At 41.6% G+C, this 21,087-nt stretch overlaps 1 protein-coding gene across 3 annotated transcripts in view; it reads left to right on the top strand.

The window, feature by feature from the left end:
* The window catches only part of PTPRG (protein tyrosine phosphatase receptor type G), an 828,925-nt gene that overhangs the window by 190,060 nt on the left and 617,778 nt on the right, over window positions 1-21,087 (top strand). The gene's annotated exons all lie outside the window — the stretch shown is intronic.

The raw sequence follows: 21,087 nt of genomic DNA, 5'->3' as shown, positions 1-21,087 counted from the left end.
GAAGATTAATTTCATTGTTTTATAGGAAAAACAGGCTTTAAGAAAGTATTTAGCCATATATTTCTAAAATCTTTAAGTAGTTTTCACTTCTGGATGTTTTATTGCAAACTGGCAATGCTTCTTATTGTGTGTGGAAGTTCTCCCCTAGCAGAGTTTCAACTCTGTTTTTTATTTTGGTGAAACCCTCCTTCTGCCCAACAAAACACAGACACAGAAGGGATGCCAGGTTAGGTTGATGGGCACAAGGGGGGAGGGCTTTCCAGTGGTGTCCCCACAATTTTGGTACTCTCAGGAAATAGTCCCTGATGCTTCCTCAGCAAATATGATTGACGGATTGACCCACTCCTCGTTGTTATTTAGGCAGGCCTTAAAAACATTTTTTTCTTCATTGCTTATAGTTAGGTAGAGTAGGTATTATTTTATACTTATCTGCCTGTTTTAGTTTCTTTTTTGGTGACTTGATGAATTGGATGGCATGGTGGTATTGCTTTCTGCTTATTATTATTGCATGCTTTATTAGTGAGATATTGTATATGTTTTTAGGTGATTTCAACAGATATTGTAAGCTGCCTTGGGGGAATACTGCATTCTGAAAAGCAACTAAAACAGTTATTTTAAAAAAAAGTATGTCCAAGAAAAAGAACATATCTTATTCATTGCTCCTTTAGGTATGTGAATGATCAGTAATTACAGTGTATTTGTTGGACTTAGTAGGTGCCCCCGAACCCATCCCACCCCAGCCTTTTGCCTTTGACTAATCTCTAGATTATACCGGGCAGAAAAGAAAATGAGGTGGAAAAGGCCAGTCTGTCTTTGTTTCACACAGAATTGGTAGCAATTTCTCCATTTTCAATCAAAAGCAGTTCCACCTGATTAGTGCAATCTAATTGGAACCTTTTTTGTCACCATTGTTGATTAAAATAAGGGGTGATCAGGGAGATGGAAGCAGGGGAGAGACACTGATTGGTTCTTGCCAAGGAACTGAGAGGATTTATTGTCATGTTGTCCTCGTTGTGTCAGGTGAGAGCAGCAGTTTGGAATGGCCTTCTGTTATTCAGCCGAATGCTTTGCAATAATAATAGCATTAGAACAGCATAATCTGTAACTTAATTCCAATGGAAACATTTGTAACAGTTGTCAGAACACGTATTGGAGGCTGTCCAGATAGCACAGTGGCCGGTCACATCAAAGCACTTAGTGGTGCCATATGAGGGAGGGATAAATCAAGGCAAAGTGAATCTTGATTCTCAGCAGGAAAAGTTGTTTCCAGCTGAGCTGTTAAGCAGCTGCTGACATCTGCATCTGTGAACGAGACTGAAATTTTATTTATTAATTTATGTTGATAATTGTATCCAACCATTGGGGTTGGACTTGATGGCCTTATAGGCCCCTTCCAACTCTACTATTCTATGATACCCTTCACTGCTCTCCTCCTCACAAGACCTTAGAGAGTGGAGTGCTTAGGATTCCCAAGCAATCTTTCATCCAAATGTTAGACATGCATAGATCCCAGGAACGTAGAAAGGTGCCTTATGCTGAGTTAGACCATTCGCCCATCTAGCTCAGTATTGTTTACAGTGACTGGCAGCGACTCTCCAGGGCTTCAGACAGGGGACATTTCCAGTCCTACCTGGTGATACCAGGCATTGAACCTGGGACTCTCTGCATGCAAAGCAGATGCTCTAACACCGGTCCACAACCCTTCCCCAAACACCTTCATACAAATTCACATTTCCATTTTGTTCACAGACAAAAATATTGCCCATGAGAACAAAAGGTTATCTTAAGGGGTCATTCGTCCATGTCAGTTTCTTGACTATGTCCTCTTAGCTAATTTATGGGTTGAAACCAAGAAGGAAGAAAATGTGTTGTGAAAATCAAGGTTGGGAGAAAGAGTATATTTTGGCATTAAAATCTGTGCATCTTATCTCTCATCTACCCCTCTCCTTGCTCCCAGTTTACATGAGGAATCCTGGGTAATTTTTTCTGTCATCCTTTCCCCACTGCGGCAAGTAGGGCTAGATTTTTCATTCAGTTTTTTCTTACACTGTGACAAAGGGTAACAAAATATCAGGGAACAGATACTGGGCATAATCGTGATTTGAAACACAGCACAGGAAGATAAAGTTAGCAGCTCTTAGCATATTTGAGGTAAATCCTCAGATAGATCTTTCCTCATCTTTTCTTAGCTTGTGTACTAACTGTGTATCTTCAGAAAGTTTCACAAAACCTAGGGTGCTTTCACACTGCACTTTATTCCGTTATTCTGACTATTTCTTACCTGGTAATTTGTGCATTATATTTGATCTTTCACATGACATACCGGGTAGCTCCGGAATTGTGGTGGAATGTAGTGCAAGTATAGTGCTAATTTCCGCAATAAATGATACCAGAAATAATCCGTTAGCAAGGCTGGGAACCCGGAAGATCACGGGAATGTTTTGCTAGCTGCTGCTGCTCATGTGACAGGCATCCCAGCATGCAGTGCGTTCCCGCCTTTTAGTCGTGTAGGTTTTATTATTATTTTTGATTGGCGAACGTTGTACCAGTAGTCCGGCATCGGCGCAGATAGCAGCAGCATTTCCCACACATCCCCATCTTGATACCACTAAAACAATTTAAAAAGTCAGATCCTAAAGGGAGAGGGCTTGCATGGCAACGGGACGAGATCTTAGACCTCCTACACAGTGGGGAACAGCATGCATGGATGAGGAACGAAAACAAGCTGTGTGAAAGCCAGTTGTGTAAAATGCTGCTATATCGGCTGAAAAAATACTGTTCCTTATTCCAAGAGGTACTACAATGTGAAAGGGATTTTAGAAATCGGGACAGAAAAGCTACCTTTTTAATCCGTTAAACTAGCGCTATTAGCCCCATGCGTGAAAGCAGCCCTAGTGGAGACATTATTAGTATATTAAAAGTGCGTGTGTTTTCAGATATTATTTATATCATGGTTTTGCCAACATTTTCTGTGAGAGTGAGTATCACAAGGCACAGGCTCTCTTTTCAGTTTGCGGCCATGGAATATGCCTCAGGCCATGGCTGCAAATTGCTGACATGGAGGAATGATTGTTTAATGCAGATATCTGCTCTTAATACAGTTTAGCAGCTGGAGGCAAAAGAGAGCAATCAAACATTTCTAATCAGTTGTACACCAGTCACTAAGCATCTGCACATTAGTGGGAGCAGTCAAGAAAACATACATCCTGGGCAGTGAGGAACTGCTGGTCAATGAAGTTCTCTGCTTATGCTGAGGACAGTGATCTGCAGTGCTCTGAGCAAAACAAAGAATGATTGGGGACTGAATTCTTGGAAAGACTGTCAAGGTAACTTTGGCTATATTCGTTCGTTAACAGAGAAAGGGAGTGGAGAGGCGTAGCAGACTTGATATATGTGATTTCTTGTCAAGAGAGCTCTGTGTGTGAACTTGCATCACTCTGGCCAAAATGTTGTTTCAGTTAGTATCTGCATGAAGACCCAATAATAGTAAATGTAAATAAGAAAGATAGCCCCCCGCAAAGTATGGTCTCTCAGCAAATCACCAAAGTCTATTTCTTAAGAATATTATGAAGTCCCAGGCTGACCTGGAAAAAGAATCCTCCATTTTCTTTTAAGGAGCTGTAATATTTTTATGGTGTTAGCGTTAGTTGTTTTGGTGTGTCTGTTTGGACAGGAAGTGCTAGATAAATTATAGGAATAAAAAATAATGCTTTGATTAAGAGACATCTAGCACCATGTGACTCAAAAAAGAACCAACCAACCAACCAATCAAGAATCATTGCCCTGGTGCTTTTAATGCTGTGGTATATAGGTGGATTTTTAAAGACTGAGGGTGGGTGGGGCTGGGGGAGGTTAGCTGTGTTACTGTAAAGACACGAGAACTTTAATAAACTATCAGTAATAAAAAAGATGGTAAAGGATGCTCATGTTTGCAAGAGTACACTTCACACTATTGGTCTTCAGTTTCTGTGGGGGTTCTGCGTGAAGGAGAAAGGAGGGCTTAGCTTCTTACCCCTCCCCCAGTATGTCTACATTCAGGAGACCCACATCATTCACATATCTATAGAAAACTGAATGCATGTACATGGTTGGATAAAGGGCAATAATATATATAGAAGTGAGAAAAAAGGGCTTTTTTAAAAGGTTCCAATCACATTCACAGAGGAAAGAAACCTCTAGTACAGTGGTTCTCAACCTGAGGTCCGTGACCCCCAGAGAGGCCGGGAAGTCATCCTGGGGGGCCACAAAGAGCCAGGAGAGGAATTGTTTATTAATTTTTTTAAGCTTCCAGGATGGCTGAAACAAACTGATTAAGTGCGAGTGACTTTGATTCCCAGCTCCTCACCCGCCCCCCAAGGAGACCAGCTGCTGATTGCTCTTCCTGGGCTCCCAGCTCCTTAACCCTTTATGGAGAACAGAAGGCCCAGCCTTTGCACAGTGGTCGGACCAGTGACTGCAGCAGCAATAACAGGAGTGCAGACATGGTGGCCAACACGTACTCGTGGGGGGGTTCTCTGGCCTTCTTGCAACCCCTTCCCACAACTCACCAGACTCCAGAAATGTGCACAACACAGAAAGAGGCACGCAGCAGCAGTGGCACACTCTCCTCTCCCCATGCATGTTCCTGTAATCCCACACAGGCCGTTACCAGGCTAAGAGGAAGGTGGTGGTGATGGGGGGGTGAGGGAGAGAAAAGAAGAAGGGGAGGTCACTCCTCACCCCTTTGCTTCAGAAAGAGAGGGAGAGAAAGGAGGCTGTGGCTGAGGAAGAGTCTGACCTCACTTTCACTGTCTACTTCCCTTTTCTCCCTCCCTTTGGTGGAAGGGGACAGGAAGGGGAGAGTGAGGAAAGAGAGGAGTGGGACCGTGTGTGTTTGTTTTGAGGTCTCACTCCCACCACAGGTCGCTACAAGAGAGGAAGCACCTAGAATGAACACACAGCCCACTTTACTCCAACCGTCCTTCCCTTCCTTTCCCTGCCCTCATGTCCCAAGCGCCCTCCCGCCCACATGGCTGCTCCTCTTCACTCTTACACTGAACCTCTTAATAAATTGCTGCCTTCTTTTGACCCACCGGATCTCTCCCCCACCCACAACTTGACACACATTTCCTCTCTCTATCCCTGCCCTCTCCCTTCGCATTATTTTATCTTCTCTGCCCACACGCACTCACCTGCCCCCCCGCACTCAAGCTTGCTCTTATTTTGATTTTGCCTATAATCTTGTGTGATCCATGTATTTAAATCTATTATATATTTATTGGGCTTTAATTTCCTGCTGTGCAGATTTCTCTCTCTCTTCTGCCTCAAATTGTGGTGATGGCCAGAGTAGCATCAGGAGAAGGAGCAACAATTAACAAGTGAGGGTCATGAAAAATTTTGAGGTTACAGAGAGGGTCCTGTACCCATAATGGTTGGGAACCACTGCTCTAGTACATGCCAGGCTCTCCTTCAAAAGTATTGATTTCTTTTAAGATGCTTTTCTCAAAACAAGCATCAGATAGAAATTGAAGGCTTTGTAATTTTTAAAGAATTTATTTTTATATAACGGCAATGGTAGTAATTGTTATGTGAATATCATCCGTATTTTAAGTCCTATGTAGAAAGACAAGAAGGCTTATCTCAGGGCTTGGCTACTGTTTCTGACTGTTTTGATTGCTTTATAACAAGAGTTAAGGGATTTCTTTGCCATAATTCAATAGCAAGGAGAAGGAATGTTAGCAATTCTACCAATATGACTTTGTGAGTATTCCAAACCTTTGAAGCATCCTTAAAGTGTAAATAGGCCTGTTGTAGCAGATGGGAGTTCATCATACAAATATAGTCATGTCAGTGCTTAACCCTCATGCCGACTCGGCAAAAAAAATAAAAATCACTTTTTCTGATTTTGGGGTATATTTGAACACCGAGGAGATTTCCAATGGAAGGATGAAATCATTTTATACCCGAGAGACTGTTTTCATTTTGGTCACCACAGGTGTGCTTGACACTGTCAAAGCACCTTGAGCCAAAAAACACTTTATGCAGAGGAGGCAGATTTTTTCTGAGCAGTATACATTGGCCTCTTCTCCATGCATATTGAGTAAACTGGGGTATTTTGGACCCAAGTGGGTAATATTTCTATGGTGTTAGTGTTAGTTGTTTTGGTGGGTCTGTTTGGATAGGAAGCATTAGATAAATTACAGGAGTAAGGAATGATGCTTTTGATTAAGGAACATGTTTCCAGAAGGAAAACTAGAAGCCGTAACTGGCTGAAATTTGGGGACATTGTATGTATGAGTGATGGTTTGTGACAGTGTCCTAGAAGAACATCCCTATAGGTCTATTCATGTGTAATTTACACAATAAAAGGCAGAAATGTGCCCCCAGGGCTTTTTGCTGGGGTATATTTTGACCCCAGGTGGTTTTTTGTTTCCAGAAGGAAAACGGTCAGTGGTAACTGGCTGAAATTTGGGGATGCTGTTCAGATTAAAATTTGTGACAATATCTTAGAAGGACATCCCTGTAGGTCTACGTATGTGTAAATTACACAATGAAAAGCACACTTGGGGTCAAAAAGTACCCCACAAGTCTGTATGAAGGTGTTTGCTTCCATCAAACTATTGCATTGGTGCTAAAATATGTATAGGAAAATATAATTTTTTTTGTGATGTTACTCAATGGTATGGAGTACTGTCACTTGTTGTTTTTTTTGCTGCCCTTTGCAGCCATTTTGTGCTGGCACCCATGGCACTTTTATCGAGTATTGGCAGCTCATTTTTTTTTAACCAAAAAAGCACTAGGAAAATATATGGTTGGTTTCAAGTTTTTGCAACAGATGAATGTGTCAGCTGGGGAGAATTATGCTGTTAGACTAGGGTAAGGAATGTTCAGATGTTGTTGGATTACAATTCCCATCAGCCCCAGCTGGCACTGCCAATGGTCAGGGATGTTCACAGTTGTTGTCCAACAACATCTGGAGGATACCATGTTGGCTTTGCTTGTGTAGCTCAAGAGGCTCATCAACATGTATCCATGTGATCCATCGAGTCTGTTTTGATCAGCTGTGGCATACACGGGGTGACTGAATCTTTAGAAGAGCTAGATAGATTTTTTTTAACAGGGCTTTTAGTGACTTGCTGAAGTGCAAACAGGATGGATCTTTGTTATTTCATACTGACATCTAAAACTGTTCACTTATATTTTCTTCGTTTGTCTGGAGTCTCTGGACTATTTGCCCTACAAAGAATGAATGGTGTCATGCAGCCTCTGAAACGTTATGCGTCTGTAGTCAACTCCTGTTGCAGCTAGTAAAGAGTATGTATGCTATGCTAATTTATTATCATCTTCATCATCATCAAATTCTGTGATATGAATATAGGAAGAAGCGATAAAGGAAGAGGTAAGAAAGTATGCAGCACAACTGAGTCTTGCCTCTTGTTGATCTTATTTAACTCCACCTTTATAGCTTTGAGATTCAGAAATTGTCACATACTTTTTTTAAAAAATCTTAATTTGAACTAGAAACTTTGTTTTTAGATTGAAGCCAACATTGCCAGGATGCTGAATTCTGTTTTCAGTAACAAATAATTTTTTTTGTTAAAAAATTATGCCTGCATGGAATCAGTTAACATATGTCTCTTCTGTTGTTATTGTTGTTGTTGATGATGATGATAATAATAATAATAATTCATTAAATTTCTATCCTGCCCTTCATCCCAGAAGAAGCCCAGGGCAACAAATGAGACAAAATGCTAAAAACATCTGAAAACATTTAAAAAACAAAACATCTTTAAAACAAAACATCTTAAAAACATCATTTAAAGAAACACTTCCAATACAGATGCAGACTGGGATAAGGTCTCTACTTAAAAGGCTTGATGAAAGAGGAAGGTCTTCAGTGGGCACCAAAAAGATAACAGAGGTGGTACCTGTCTGATATATCCCATCCTTCCTTCCAAAGGGAGTCCAGGGCAGCAAACAAATGATAAAATGCTAAGAACATCTTTAAAAACATCTTAAAAAAAAAAACAATTCCGATGCAGATGCAGACTGGGGTATGGCCACAGTGCTAAAGGTCTGCTCCCTACTTTGTGTGGAACGGACCTCCTGATAAGATGGTAACTGCAGAAAGCCCTCACTTGCAGAGTGCAGTGATCAACTGGATGTATAAGGGGTAAGACGGTCTCTCAGGTGTCCTGGTCCCCAGCTGTATAGGGCTTTGTACACCAAAACTAACACCTTGGACTTGGCCCAGCAGTTAATGGGCAACCAGTGCAATTCTTTAAGCAGCAGGGTAACATGTTGGTGATATCTTGCCCCAATGAGCAGTCCCACCATAGCATTTTGCACCAGCTGCAGTTTTTGGACCATCCTCAAGGGCAGCTCCATATAGAGTACATTACAGTAATCAAGCCTGAATTATTGCATTATTTGCATTGAGAACACCCGCTCGTTTCTTATCACAAATATACCAACTCTCTGTATTGGATTATTAAATGTAAGAGGCCAATAAATACAACACTATTGGGAAAATGAGCTCCCCTTTTAACATGGCAATTAGGTATTTGTGCCCTTCACTGTCCCTCAGTTGAACTCATTAGATTTTTATAATCACAATCCAGAGCATTGTCCTCTCTACTTTGCTCTCTTCCCTGTCATTCTATTAGCTCTCCACAATCAAATCTATGGACCTGCCCAGTAACATATAAAATGCTAATAAAGGTAAGGGTACCTTTGAGGAGGAATACCTGAGAGGATGTTCAGTGATCAGAGAGAGGCATGGCATTCATTGTGGTTTATTAAGGACCATAATTGAATGAATTAAGCACTTTGTCCAGTCTATGATATAAAAATACCAGTGAAGTTAATACTTGGCTCTGTCAGCTGAATAATATTTTTTTAAGTCTGTGAACATCTTTGCATTTAATGGATTAATTAACCAATCAAATACTATGTGATCTCAGCACAGATTAATTCTGGGATATGACGCATCCTTTTCCCTGGGAAAAATTGCTTACTGTTTCAACAATCGTAAAAGTCACTGTTACCAGTCTGGAGAGGCACTAGGGAACAACCACTAGGCAACTTTAAAAGAAGCTTGGTGTGATAGACTGCTATTCAGAGAAAAGAAACAAAACTGTGTGCACACCATTCCTTAGGACAAGTGTGATGAGACTTATTGTGCCCACTGTCTTAATCCAAAGAACTCCCATCACTTAGACTAGCCCTCTATATTTTCATATTTGCCATTAATATATTAATTACAACAATTAAGCAGTGCTTTCATCCTTCACAATGACAACCTTCCTTCCATTTTAGTTAAGGTAACTACTTTGTTCTATCGGCCTCTCTACTCGATCTTCCTAATTTGTCAATGACACGGATATAGCTGTTATTAACTAAAGTATCTAAATGTCTTTAATCTTGAATGCTGTTCTCATCAAAGCTGCTTTTCAGGTAGGACGGTATTGCTTTCTCCATTCTAGCTAACAGAACAAGCCTTTTAAGTAGAGACCTTATCCCAGTCTATGGGTGTGTTGGAATTACTTTTTTAGATGTTTTAAAAACTTTTAAAAAAAAGGTTTTTAAAGATGCTTTGTTTTAATATGTTTTAAAGTATTTTGTTTTTAAGGTGTTTTAGAGTGTTTTTAGTGTTTTTTTTGCCACCCTGGACTCCTTCTAGGAGGTGTGGCGAGACATACATTTATTAAATAAAGAAATAAACAGTGTTCCTGGGGAGCAAATACATTTTGCTCCTAGAGAGTATTACCAGTGGTGGAAAATCTTTGGCCCTTTAATTCCCATCATCCCTGATCATTGGCTATGTTGGTGGGGGCTGATGGAATCCAACAACATCTGGAGGGCTACAGGTTCCTTATCCTTGGCCTATACAGATGACCAAAATCAGGTGTTGTAAAAGGAAAGGTCCCGGCCAGGAATCAAGTTGATTATTGGAGTTATATGCAGGAGACAGAGATCATGATAAAAAGGGCAGATTAAGAGTACATGGGTTACTGTTTCAATTTGTCCCATCCCACAGGGGCATAATCGCTTTGTACGGGGAACTCCCCGATATCTGCCCTCTAAAAGAGCAGATGGGAGCACGTCGAACTTCGCCAATGTAAGTGCTTTTCTGTATCTCACATTAGGGAGCGAGCTGAAGTAATGCGGGAGTGCAAAGCCCCTGGTGTGGGAAAGGGAATCATCCTTGAATGTCATTGACAATTGATGACTTTGAATTCTACATCCGTGATTCGTTGCCAGCCATGCTTTAGAGTAGCCCAGCATGGAAATCGCGGGAGGAGAAAAGCCAAGGTTTGCAAGTTTCTCAATCAAAGACTTATGCCATTTAGATCGATAAGAGTCAGAAAGTACCAGCGGGGCCAAGCCCACAGGGCAGAACCGCAGTTTTAACCATAATCTTATTCTTAATTTCCAAATGCGGGCCTCAGTTGTAGGGAGACCAGCTTCCAGTCTTAGAATATTATTTGAGACACATGTCGGTGTCCCAAAAATGGATCTTAAAAATTGGGTTTGGATGGGTTCAAAGGACACAGATTTGGAGTATATCAATGCCTGAGAGCCGTAGAGCATTTGGGAGATGACCTTCGCCACGAAGACTTGTAAAGCGGAGGGAACATATTGACCTCCCTTAGTATGAAAGAATGACAATAGAGCCTTCGAGGTCCTCTGGGCATTAGTGATGGTATTCTTTGCATGAAGATGCCATGCTCCTGAGAAGTGGAAAGTCACCCCCAAATATTGATATGAAGAAACCTGTTCTATTTGAAGTCCATTAAGTTGCCAGTTGTGCCTCACCTTTTTCTTGGTGAACACGAGTACTTTCGTCTTCTCATGGTTAATGACTAACCATGGAGCAATAATCTGCTAAGGCCCGTAGTAGTCGACGTAGACCAATACTTGTCCGTGATAGCAGGACTGCATCGTCAGCATACAGTAGTATTACTAGGGGTTTGTTGGCGAGTATAGGAGGGTGAGATGCAATCTGTGCCAAGGAGCCAACCAAAGAGTTTATATAAAAATTGAATAGGGTTGGGGCTAAGACGCAGCCCTGTTTGACACCCTCATAGGTAGAAATTGGCTTAGTTTGTTGCACCTAATACGCAGTCTGGTGTTCTCATAGAGACAGCGTATGAGAACTAAGAGGCGTCTGTCGATGTCAGTTGACTCAAGCTTTTCCCAGAGCTTGTCTCTGGGTATGAGATCAAATGCGGTTTTAAAATCTATAAAAGCCGTGTAGAGAGATCCCCCCTTTTTCGTTGAATATTTTTCTACTAGATGCTGGAGTACTAATATATGGTCCACGGTAGAACGTTCCGCTCTGAACCCTGCTTGCTCCTCGGCCAGGATATTCTCCTGGGCCAGCCAGTTTTGTAGCTTATCGAGCAAATGAGTGGCATATAGTTTGCTGACTATGTTTAGGAGGCTAATTGGCCTATAATTGGCAGGGTCAGAACGGGGCCCTCTTTTATAGATTGGGACAATAGTGGCTAGACCCCAGTCTTCCGGAACTCGGGCTGTGCGGTCGATGGTCGTAAAGAGTGCTGCTAGGACTGGAGCCCACCACTCTAGATTGCACTTGAATATTTCAGGAAGGATATTATCGGGTCCTGGTGCCTTGCCCATTTTCAGCCTTGTAATGAGGGAAGATATTTCCTTTGGAGATACCACGGGCCAGTCAGGGAGATCTTCAGGAATGTTCACAGTATGTTGGGATCGCTCCTGCCCCCTAGAGTGGATGTTATAAAAGTACAATTCCCATGATTCCTCAGAAATGTGATATTCAGGACTAGGGGGAGGTTTAGGCCAACCCCTGGCTACAAGTCGCCAGAAAGTGGCCACATCGTTAAAGCATGTAGGTTTCTAGCTATACATTCTAATCTTCAAAGTATGGACTCTTGTGTCTGTGATGCTGCTGCGACAGCTCCATGTCATATCACTGGAAAACTTGAAGTTGCATCCTGACTGCAGCAGGTTTCAGAACTATTAATCTCTTTAAAGAAATAGACAGCCCAATCCATAAACCTGCTAAAAAGTTTCATCTTAGATTAGTTCCATTACTTTTAGTGGAATCTAGCAGGCTTAATTCTGACTTATCTGTGTTAAAGATCAAAATCTGGATGTAGGAAAGGAAAAACCATAGGCACTAGATCTTCTGTTTTGTGACTATTTCATGTATTCTTCTTGATACAGTAGGGCCCTGCTTATATGGCAGGTTAGGGACCAGGGCCCCGCCGTAAAGCCAAAATCGCCGTAAAGCGGAACCCATTGATTTTAATGGGTTGCGTTGCGCGAAAATGACGCCAAAATGCTGCAAAATGCTGCAAAACGGCAAAATTGGTGAATTTCCCCTGATTGGAAAGCCACCGCATCAGCGGAACACCGTAAAGCGGAACGCCGTAAAGCGGGGCCCTACTCTACTAGAATTCCTTGTGTGCTTTCAGTAAAAGTGTACCTTATTAACCAGACTTCTGATTTAAAGGTTTCCTTGTTTCTCAGCCTATTGGCAAGAATGTAAAGTTGGAATCTGTAGATTTAAACTAATTAGCAAAATAAGCGTGCAGGCTTTACGGTGCAATCCTATGATGTTTCCTCTGAAGTAAGTCCCATTGTATTCAGTGAAACTTTTTCCCTGGAAAGTGTGTTTTAGATTGGAGCTGTAAGGAATTAGAGAGAGAGAGAGAAGCTAAATAATCATTCCCTTCTTTAAGGCTTAGAACCCAGTGTTAGACTTTACATTTCTGGGTTGTATCCAGTTAAGTTCTACTCAGACTAGACCCACTGTAATTAATGAACCTAAGTCATATTTATTGTCTTCAGTGGGTCTACTATGAGTAGTACTAGTATTGGCTGCAGCCTTCTGTTTTAACTAAATATAATTATAGCACAGTCCTGTCTAGATGTCTAGATACAAGTCCCTGTCTAGATACAAGCCCCATTATGTTCAGTGGGCTTACTCTCAGGTTAGCAGGCATAGGATTGCAGCCTCAATAACTGGCAAGTGTGTGTCAAATGTCACAGAAGAAAACAAGGCAAACAGCAGGGTTTTGAATTGCCATAAAGGTGGTAAGTGGGCTGGTAGCAGCACTATTACAATAGCCCAAGCATAAAATAATCAAGAACTGAATAAAATCTTCATTGCATCAGGATTCTCAGGCCATATAAATACATTGAACGAAGACAGCTCTGAAATAATTGAATGTGTAATAGAATTGTCTTCAGTTTTGAGACCCCAGACTATCTCTGTGTTACATCTCTGATACACATCAAAACCTACAAGACGTTAATCTTACGATTATGTGACTGGGATCGATTTCCCAGTGCAATGTTTTTCCTTGAACAGATGAAGCCCCATGGAAAAATACTTGCTAGATTGGAAAAATCCTTGGAGGTAGTTGCCCAGCCATCCAACAATTTGCTATTGATGTATAGGTGCTGGAGATTTTTTAAAATTTTATTTTTAAACGGATGTTCAGTGTTGGGATTTAAAATCATTATCAAGGTTTTCTGCATGCTGCAGTTCCATAAAGATGCCCAATGTGGCTCATGAAAATATCTTTCTTTTGTTGAGGAGTTTAACATACGAGTGAGCATTATAAGTGAAAGTAAGGTCCACATGGATTTATAAGGAAAGAGCTATAAACAGATTTAGAAGGAAAGGGAGGTTTCCAGTTCTACTATCAGCTCTTTCCTGCAAAATGTATTCAGATTGTGCATTCCCACGTAGGTGATATTTTGGGGTGTAAATAAATAAATAAATTGTTCAGTGGATCACTCCTTGTTTTGCAAAAATTAGACAGTTTTACTATTGCTGTCGGGTTTGACTCTTGACAACAGCTGCTTGACTAGGTAGTGGCTTGAAAAGCGAATTGTTTCAAGAGCAATGCTTAATATGAGCAGGGTGTAGGGAATCAGTCATGGTGTACTCTTTTAAGACTAACAAAACCATCTTCTTGTCAAGTGATAATATTTTTAGATGTTTGATGTAGTTCTCAAAAGGTGGCTGGAATTGTCAGGTTGCTTTTAAAAGTGAATGGCGCATGCCTTTCAGATGCAGAGAGACAGAATTAACAAATGTTGCATGGTAATGTTGAATGAATTATGCCTGGTCACCTTGGTGATTGCAGCTTAGCAGATGCAAGTCTCAAGTTAACAGTCCCCTTATGTGACCGAGATTGGGATGGGAAGCAGAGAGAATCTTGTTAGGTTAATGTGCAGGTAATCAAACCTGTTTCTTTGGTGGGGTAAAGTGGAAGTGTGAAAGCATGGAAAGGAACGTCTAGGAAGATTCTTCCTGTCTTCCCATAATCCTTCAAATTGTCGTTTCCCAGGGTTCAGTTCTGTATGTTTTCTGGATTTGATATAAGTAACACGTGTGTGTGTGCGTGTATGCGTGCGTGCGTGTGTGTGTGTAATGTGCCTTCAAGTCAATCACAATTTATGGCAACCCTATGAATCAGCAACCTCCAATAGCATCTGTTGTAAACCACCCTGTTCAGATCTTGTAAGTTCAGGTCTGTGGCTTCCTTTATGGAATCAATTCATCTCGTTTGGTCTTCCTCTTTTTCTACTCCCTTCTGTTTTTCCCAGCATTATTGTCATTTCTAGTGAATCATGTCTTCTCATTATGTGTCCAAAGTATGATAACCTCAGTTTTATCATTTTAGCTTCTAGTGACAGTTCTGGTTTAATTTGTTCTAACACCAGATTACAAAAACACAAATATGTTATCTTTATTAAACTTGAACAATTGAAGGGCTTTTTCTAAAGGCTAGTAAAATCCTGTTTTAAACGACACTACAACCAGTGATTACCATATGGTAGGAGGAAGTAGACATTCCTGAGAGTTTGTGAGAGGCATATTTGGTTTATAGATGGACTTACAGATCTTTCCTTAAGTAAAGATCTTCATGTAAGGTGGGTTTATATAAAGATGAGACATTCACATGCTGGGTTTCAGACAGTGTTCTCTCCCAGCCCTACCTGGAAATGCCAGGATCCAACCTAGGACCTTTTGTGTGCAAAGCAAATGCTCTACTCCGGAGTTATGTCCCTTCCCCTAAAGATTCAAGATTGAAACCAGCCCTTATAACGTCAGAATGCTCAGCTTCAGAATGTTCCTTTTTTGCTCTGGTAAATGTACACACACACCACAAGTAAAATTATGTTTATCAGTTAGTGTTTATAGCACCATGGCCATTATTCTGACATCTAAACTACTTCTGTTTATTGGAGGGCCACCTCAGCCATGTTGGGTTTCTAGAGCGGCAGTGTTCAAAAGCTTACCTTCCTTCCACATCTCATCTACTCACCCCTTATATTTCCAGTCAGTCACTTCACTGTAGATACCATCTCATCAGGAGATCTGTGCCACACAGCATAGGAAGTGGACCTTTAGTGTTGTGGCACCTACCCTTTGGAATTCCCTCCCCTTAAATAGACAGGTACCACCTCTGTTGTCTTTTCGGCAGCTACTGAAGATGTTTCTCTTTCAACAAGTTTTTTAAGCAGAGGTTTTATTCCAGTCCACACCAGTATTGGAATTGGGTTTTTAAAGATGTTTTTAAGATGTTTTATTTTTTAAGATGTTCTTAGTGCTTTATCATTTATTTCCTGTCCTGGACTCCCTTTGGGAGGAAGGGTGGGATATAACTTTAATTAATGATGATGATGAAACTTCATAGTGGCTGCAGCATTTGTTATATTGCTGGACTGCAAAGTGAGCCAAAAAGTCTGGTCACTGTGAGAAACAGGTTGCTTGACTAGATTGACTTTGGGGCTTTTTTGAGCAAGGCTCTTCTATGTGCTCTTAGGTTTGCCCATGGCTTCAGCTCTGTCACAACTAGTAGGGGCTATGGAGGAGACTGGGCGTCTAGAGGTACATTATTTGTTTTGCCTTGTAATCCAACGAAGTCCTGTCCATTACCTTTGGTGGGTCTACTCTGAGTAGGACTAGCACCAAATACAATCCTTTGTCTCTGTTGGTCACACAGGACTTTTTTTCAGTTTGCCTCCTACAAGAGATCATATTAATCAATAGACAGAAGTGGTGTTTTCATGCCAGAGAATTGCTAATTCTGTTTGTCTCTACACTGTTGAGCTACTTTTATTGATTTATTTAATTTAAAATATTTATAGAGCACCTCTGTAAGTAAAACTCCCCCACCTACTTACCTATCTTCACTTATAATCATATTTTGTGCAAGTCCATTAAACAGCTAAGTTTCTAATTTGATTTTTAAATAGAGACATCTGTGGGAAATGATGAGAGAAATCTAAGCTATACTGATGAAATTTGTTAACATATACCAGTAATGATAAATAGCTCTTTGACATGACGTCTGCTGTCCTTTATGCACACACTTAATATGTTAGAGGTGGGGGTACAGATGTGTTTGGATTTCAGCTCCAACCATCTCCAAATAGTCAGGCATAATGGAAGGTTTCCTGGTCCGTGTTATATGTTAAGTCATTTCTAGAGAGAGGAGAAATCCAAAATTTGTCTTTGTGTCCATCTCCCCCCCCCAATGGTGGACACCAAAAACAAATGTTGAATTATTCCTCCCGTTCCTATCGAATGGGCAACCTTCCAAGAGCCACATGACAGTGGTGCATGGAGCTAGAAGCAAAAGTGGGTGGAACAACAAATGTAAATTTATAGGCTAGTTTTTAAACGCACTCACACACTCCTCTGTAGCCTCTTTCTGCACAAACAAGATATATTACCAGAGTCCAAGGACGCATTCCGGCCAGGAACAAACACTCACAGGGACTGAGGAGAGTCCCAGGGACTAGATAGATAAAGGGACACATTTGGTTCCTGGGCCTGAGGCTCCCCATCCCAATTCTAATCAAATTGTATGGGATCAGTTTCATTTGCTGCATCCAGCACTTGAAGGAATTAGTAAACTGAAGCTGAATATGGAGATCCTGTTCGTAGGTGGTTCTTGTGTCCAGATTTGAAGGCATGGCCTATGCTACATGAGATTGCACTCTCCCTGCAGGAACAGGTTTTGTAGTTTGGGAGTATTCCTTCGTTATGCATTGTTGCTGGAAGCCCAGGTGGCATTAGTGGCAAGGAGTGCCTATTTTCAGCTCTGGCTGGTGTGCCAGTTACAGCTACTTTTGGATCAGATTAATTTAGCAACAGTTACCCATGCTCTGGTGATGTAGATTACTGTAATGCTACCTGTGAAGATGCTGTTGAAGCTGCAGCTAATACAGAATGCAGCCATTAGGATTATGAACAGGGTTTCTGTTCAGGATCATATAGCATCGGTCCAGTGCAAACTGCCCTGGCTGCCAATATGCTACCAGGCCCAATTCAGGTTTTGTTGCTAACATTTCAGTCGGTCTTCAGGCCTGGACATGGGACTGAAACAGCCTTGGTCGCCTTGGTGGATGATATGAGGAGAGCGTTGGATAGGGGTGAATGCATCTTCCTCGTCCTCCTGGATATCTCAGCGGCTTTTGATACCGTTGACCACAGTATCCTTTTGGACCGCCTGGAGGGATTAGGCATAGGGGGCACTGTACTGCAGTGGTTCCATTACTTCCTCTCTGATAGGCACCAACGAGTAGCATTGGGGGATGAGGTTTCGGATCCTTGGCCTCTCACCTGTGGGGTGCCGCAGGGCTCCATCCTCTCCCCGATGCTATTTAACATCTATATAAAGCCACTGGGGGCTATCATTAGGAGATTTGGGCTGCAGTGTCACCAATATGCGGATGACATGCAGCTCTGTCTCTCATTTAAATCTTCACCAAGGTTGGCTGTAGAGACCCTGTCCAAGTGCCTGGAGTCGGTGAGTGGCTAGATGGGAAGGAATAAGCTGAAATGGAACCCTGACATAACCGAGGTACTGTTCGTGGGAGACAAGGGAAGGTTAGGGGATTTGGACCTGGTGCTCAACAGGGTACAATTATTCCTGAAAGACCAGGTCTGCAGCCTCGGGAAGCTCAGGTCTTGGCTGTGAGCCGGGCAGCACTGTATCAACTCCATCTGATATGGAGGCTGCGCCCCTACTTCCCAATCATCTGCTCCCATCAGTGGTACATGCTCTGGTCTCCTCTCTCCTAGACTACTGTAATGCATTCTACTTGGGGCTACCCTTGAAAACGGTCTGGAAGCTGCAACTGGTACAGAATGCGGCGGTGCACTTGATTAAAGGCAGCCGCCGGCAAGGTCACATAACTCCAGTGCTAAAAGAGTTGGACTGGTTACCAGTTGCTTGCCGGGCCCAATTCAAGGTGTTGGTTTTGACTTTTAAATCCCTACATGGTCTCGGCCCAGTCTAGCTGAAGAAGTGCCTCCAGCATCATCAGCTATGCCGCCCAACAAGATAAGCCTCAAAAGGCCTCTCTATCCCATCAGTCAAAACAGCCAGACTGGTGAGGACTAGAGAGAGGGCTTTTTCAGTTGTGGCCCCCACCCTGTGGAACTCCCTCCCAAATGATCTCCACCATGCCCCCTCTATGATGAGTTTCTGCCGGGCCTTGAAGACCTGGCTCTTCAGGCAGGCTTTTGGGGTGGGCTAGATTTTATCTTAATTGTTTTTAGATTTTTAATGTCTATTATATTTGTATGCCTATTTTGTACGTCGCCCAGAGTGGCTGGATAGCCAGCCAGATGGGCGACTAAGAAATTCAATAAATAAATAAATAAAATAAAGTCCGGAACAACTTGAGTCCCAAGAACTTGAAGGAACTCCTCTCCTATTACATGCCAGCATGTGAATTAAGAGCTGCTGAGGTGGACCCCTTTTTGATTCCATCACCAGGCAGAGAGTGTTGGGGTGGTGACACAGGAAAGGGCCTTTTCAGTTGTGGTTCCCTGTCTAAAGCACTCCTTCCTCCTACAGCTACAGTTAACTCCCCCCTTTTTATTTTTAGGCAGCGCTTGCACCCCTTTTTAATCCAGCCTACAGGGGGGTAGAGTGATGCCGTCTTGCTTTCCATGGCTTTTGTTTTTATGCCATTTTGTTTTTGAAAACGTGGTTTTAATGTTTGCATTGATAATGTTGCTTTGTTATATTTTGTTATTTTGATTTTGATTGTGAGCTGTCTGAAAGAACCTCAGTCTTGAAAAGGGGCTTAAAAATATTGTATAAATAAATGAAGCCCCTTCATGTTCCTTATTTATTTTTTGTATTGCAAGCCACAGGCAGTGACCACAAGAGACACTTTAATAACCATCATAGTTATGTGTGAAATATAACAGGGCTTTTAAAGAATTGTATATAGTATGAACATTCAGTGAATTAATGGAATCCCGAATGGGTGCCCAATTGTGACTTTGTGAATATGGAAATAGAAATGTCTTCTTACTGAACCCCCCCCCATCCCAAATTATTATGAAAGTTTCTGTCCTTAGTGGATACTCAGCATGTTAAGGGATTAGAAACCAATAACCTCTATAGCAGAAAAGCTCTGACCATTAGCATTCTTCTGAATGGCACACAAGGCAAATGTCCTACTCAGTGAATACTTAAATTCTGTGGAGAAAATGTGTGTGCTCCATGTGTACACCTGACGGTTGTGAGTAGATGCACGTCTTTTTTTACTTCATGTATTGTACATACACACCATGAAATTCCTGACATTAATATGAGTGGCCAAATATCTAAAATCTGTGGACTAGGGTTGCCAGGTCAGAAGCATCCCAAAACCTGAGATTTGAGGGGCAGGCCCTAGTGATGTCATGGAGGCGGGCCTGAGTGATGTCATGGGACAGGCCTGAATGATGTCACGGGGCGGGCCCGAGTGATGTCTTTGAGCATGATACATTAAGCATTGATCACAGTTGCTTGGAGCATACAATTTAAAAAAAAATCTGATTGGAAATTAAAATAGAAATCTTGGGTAGGGAACATTTAATCTAGCCTACTTGCTTTCAGCAAGAAGGGTTAAGTGCCTTCAGGCCAGGCCAGGCCAGTCATCAGAAGGTCACTGTAGGGACAAAGGAGCCTAGTGTTGTGGAGATGTTAGATGGGAGCTTTGGGGAGTAAAGATGGATGCTCCTGAAGGCTGCAATTCTAAACACGCTTACTAAGGGATTAAGCCCCATAGAACTCAACAAGACTGACTTTTAGTAGATATAGTTTGGATTGTGCTGTTGGTAAACCTTGACTAGGGTTCCTCTACAAAGACATCCATATCCAAGCAGGGTTGGCAACCCCCTGCCTGGAATGCCCTGACCTTATCTTTTAACGTGGCTGCTCCAAACGTTTTTACAGATTTGACCCTTCACTTCAGAAAGAGGTCTGAGAAATGAGTAAGAGTAAGAAGTATCTTTTAAAATTGTTCTTTTCAATTCACTCTTGAATGCACATCATACCTAGGGCAGATACACACCATTCATTTAAAGCACATTCAACACCCATTTGAAGCACATAAATCCCACCACAGAATCATGGGAATTGCAGTTTGTTAAGAGTGGTGAGAACTATTACTGTGAAGGGGAAATGACACTTCCCAGGATTCTTTAGGGGACGTCGTGCACTTTTAAATGCGAGTTGGATGTGCTTTAAACATATTATGTGAATCCACTTAATAAATTTTGCCTGCATGTAAATTGTTTTAATTAATTTTTCAAAATGGAAATGAGCTATAAACTGTAGTGGGTGACCATGGGCTACTCACCATCTCTCAGCCTATCTGCCCCTCAGGATGAAAACAATGGAGAACCATGACCACTCCAAGGCATACTTAAAATGTAAAGGAAGTATTGTACAACCATAGTGTGAAATTGGATACTTATGTTATTGGGACACAGTATGACAAAATATTTATATAAGCATGACTATCAAATATGTTTATTATTTACACAACCTGTTAACTTTATTTATTTACACAACCTGTTAACTATATTTATAGTGCAATCCTATGTTTGTTTACTCAGAAGCAAGTCCCAATGTATTCAATCGGGCTTACTCAACCAGGGAAAACTGTACCCTCAAGTGATAAGGAATTTGTTCTTTTAACAAGCCTTTTAAGTTGAGACCTTATCCCAGTCTGTCTCTGTGTTGGAATTGCTTTTTAATATGTTTTTAAACCTTTTCTTTTTTTAAAAAAAATGTTTTTAAAGCT

Source organism: Rhineura floridana, chromosome 3 (assembly GCF_030035675.1).
Source record: "Rhineura floridana isolate rRhiFlo1 chromosome 3, rRhiFlo1.hap2, whole genome shotgun sequence".
Taxonomy (NCBI): domain Eukaryota; kingdom Metazoa; phylum Chordata; class Lepidosauria; order Squamata; family Rhineuridae; genus Rhineura; species Rhineura floridana.
The sequence above is the reverse complement of the archived record's forward strand: the minus strand, read 5'-3'. Positions and strand labels throughout refer to the sequence as shown.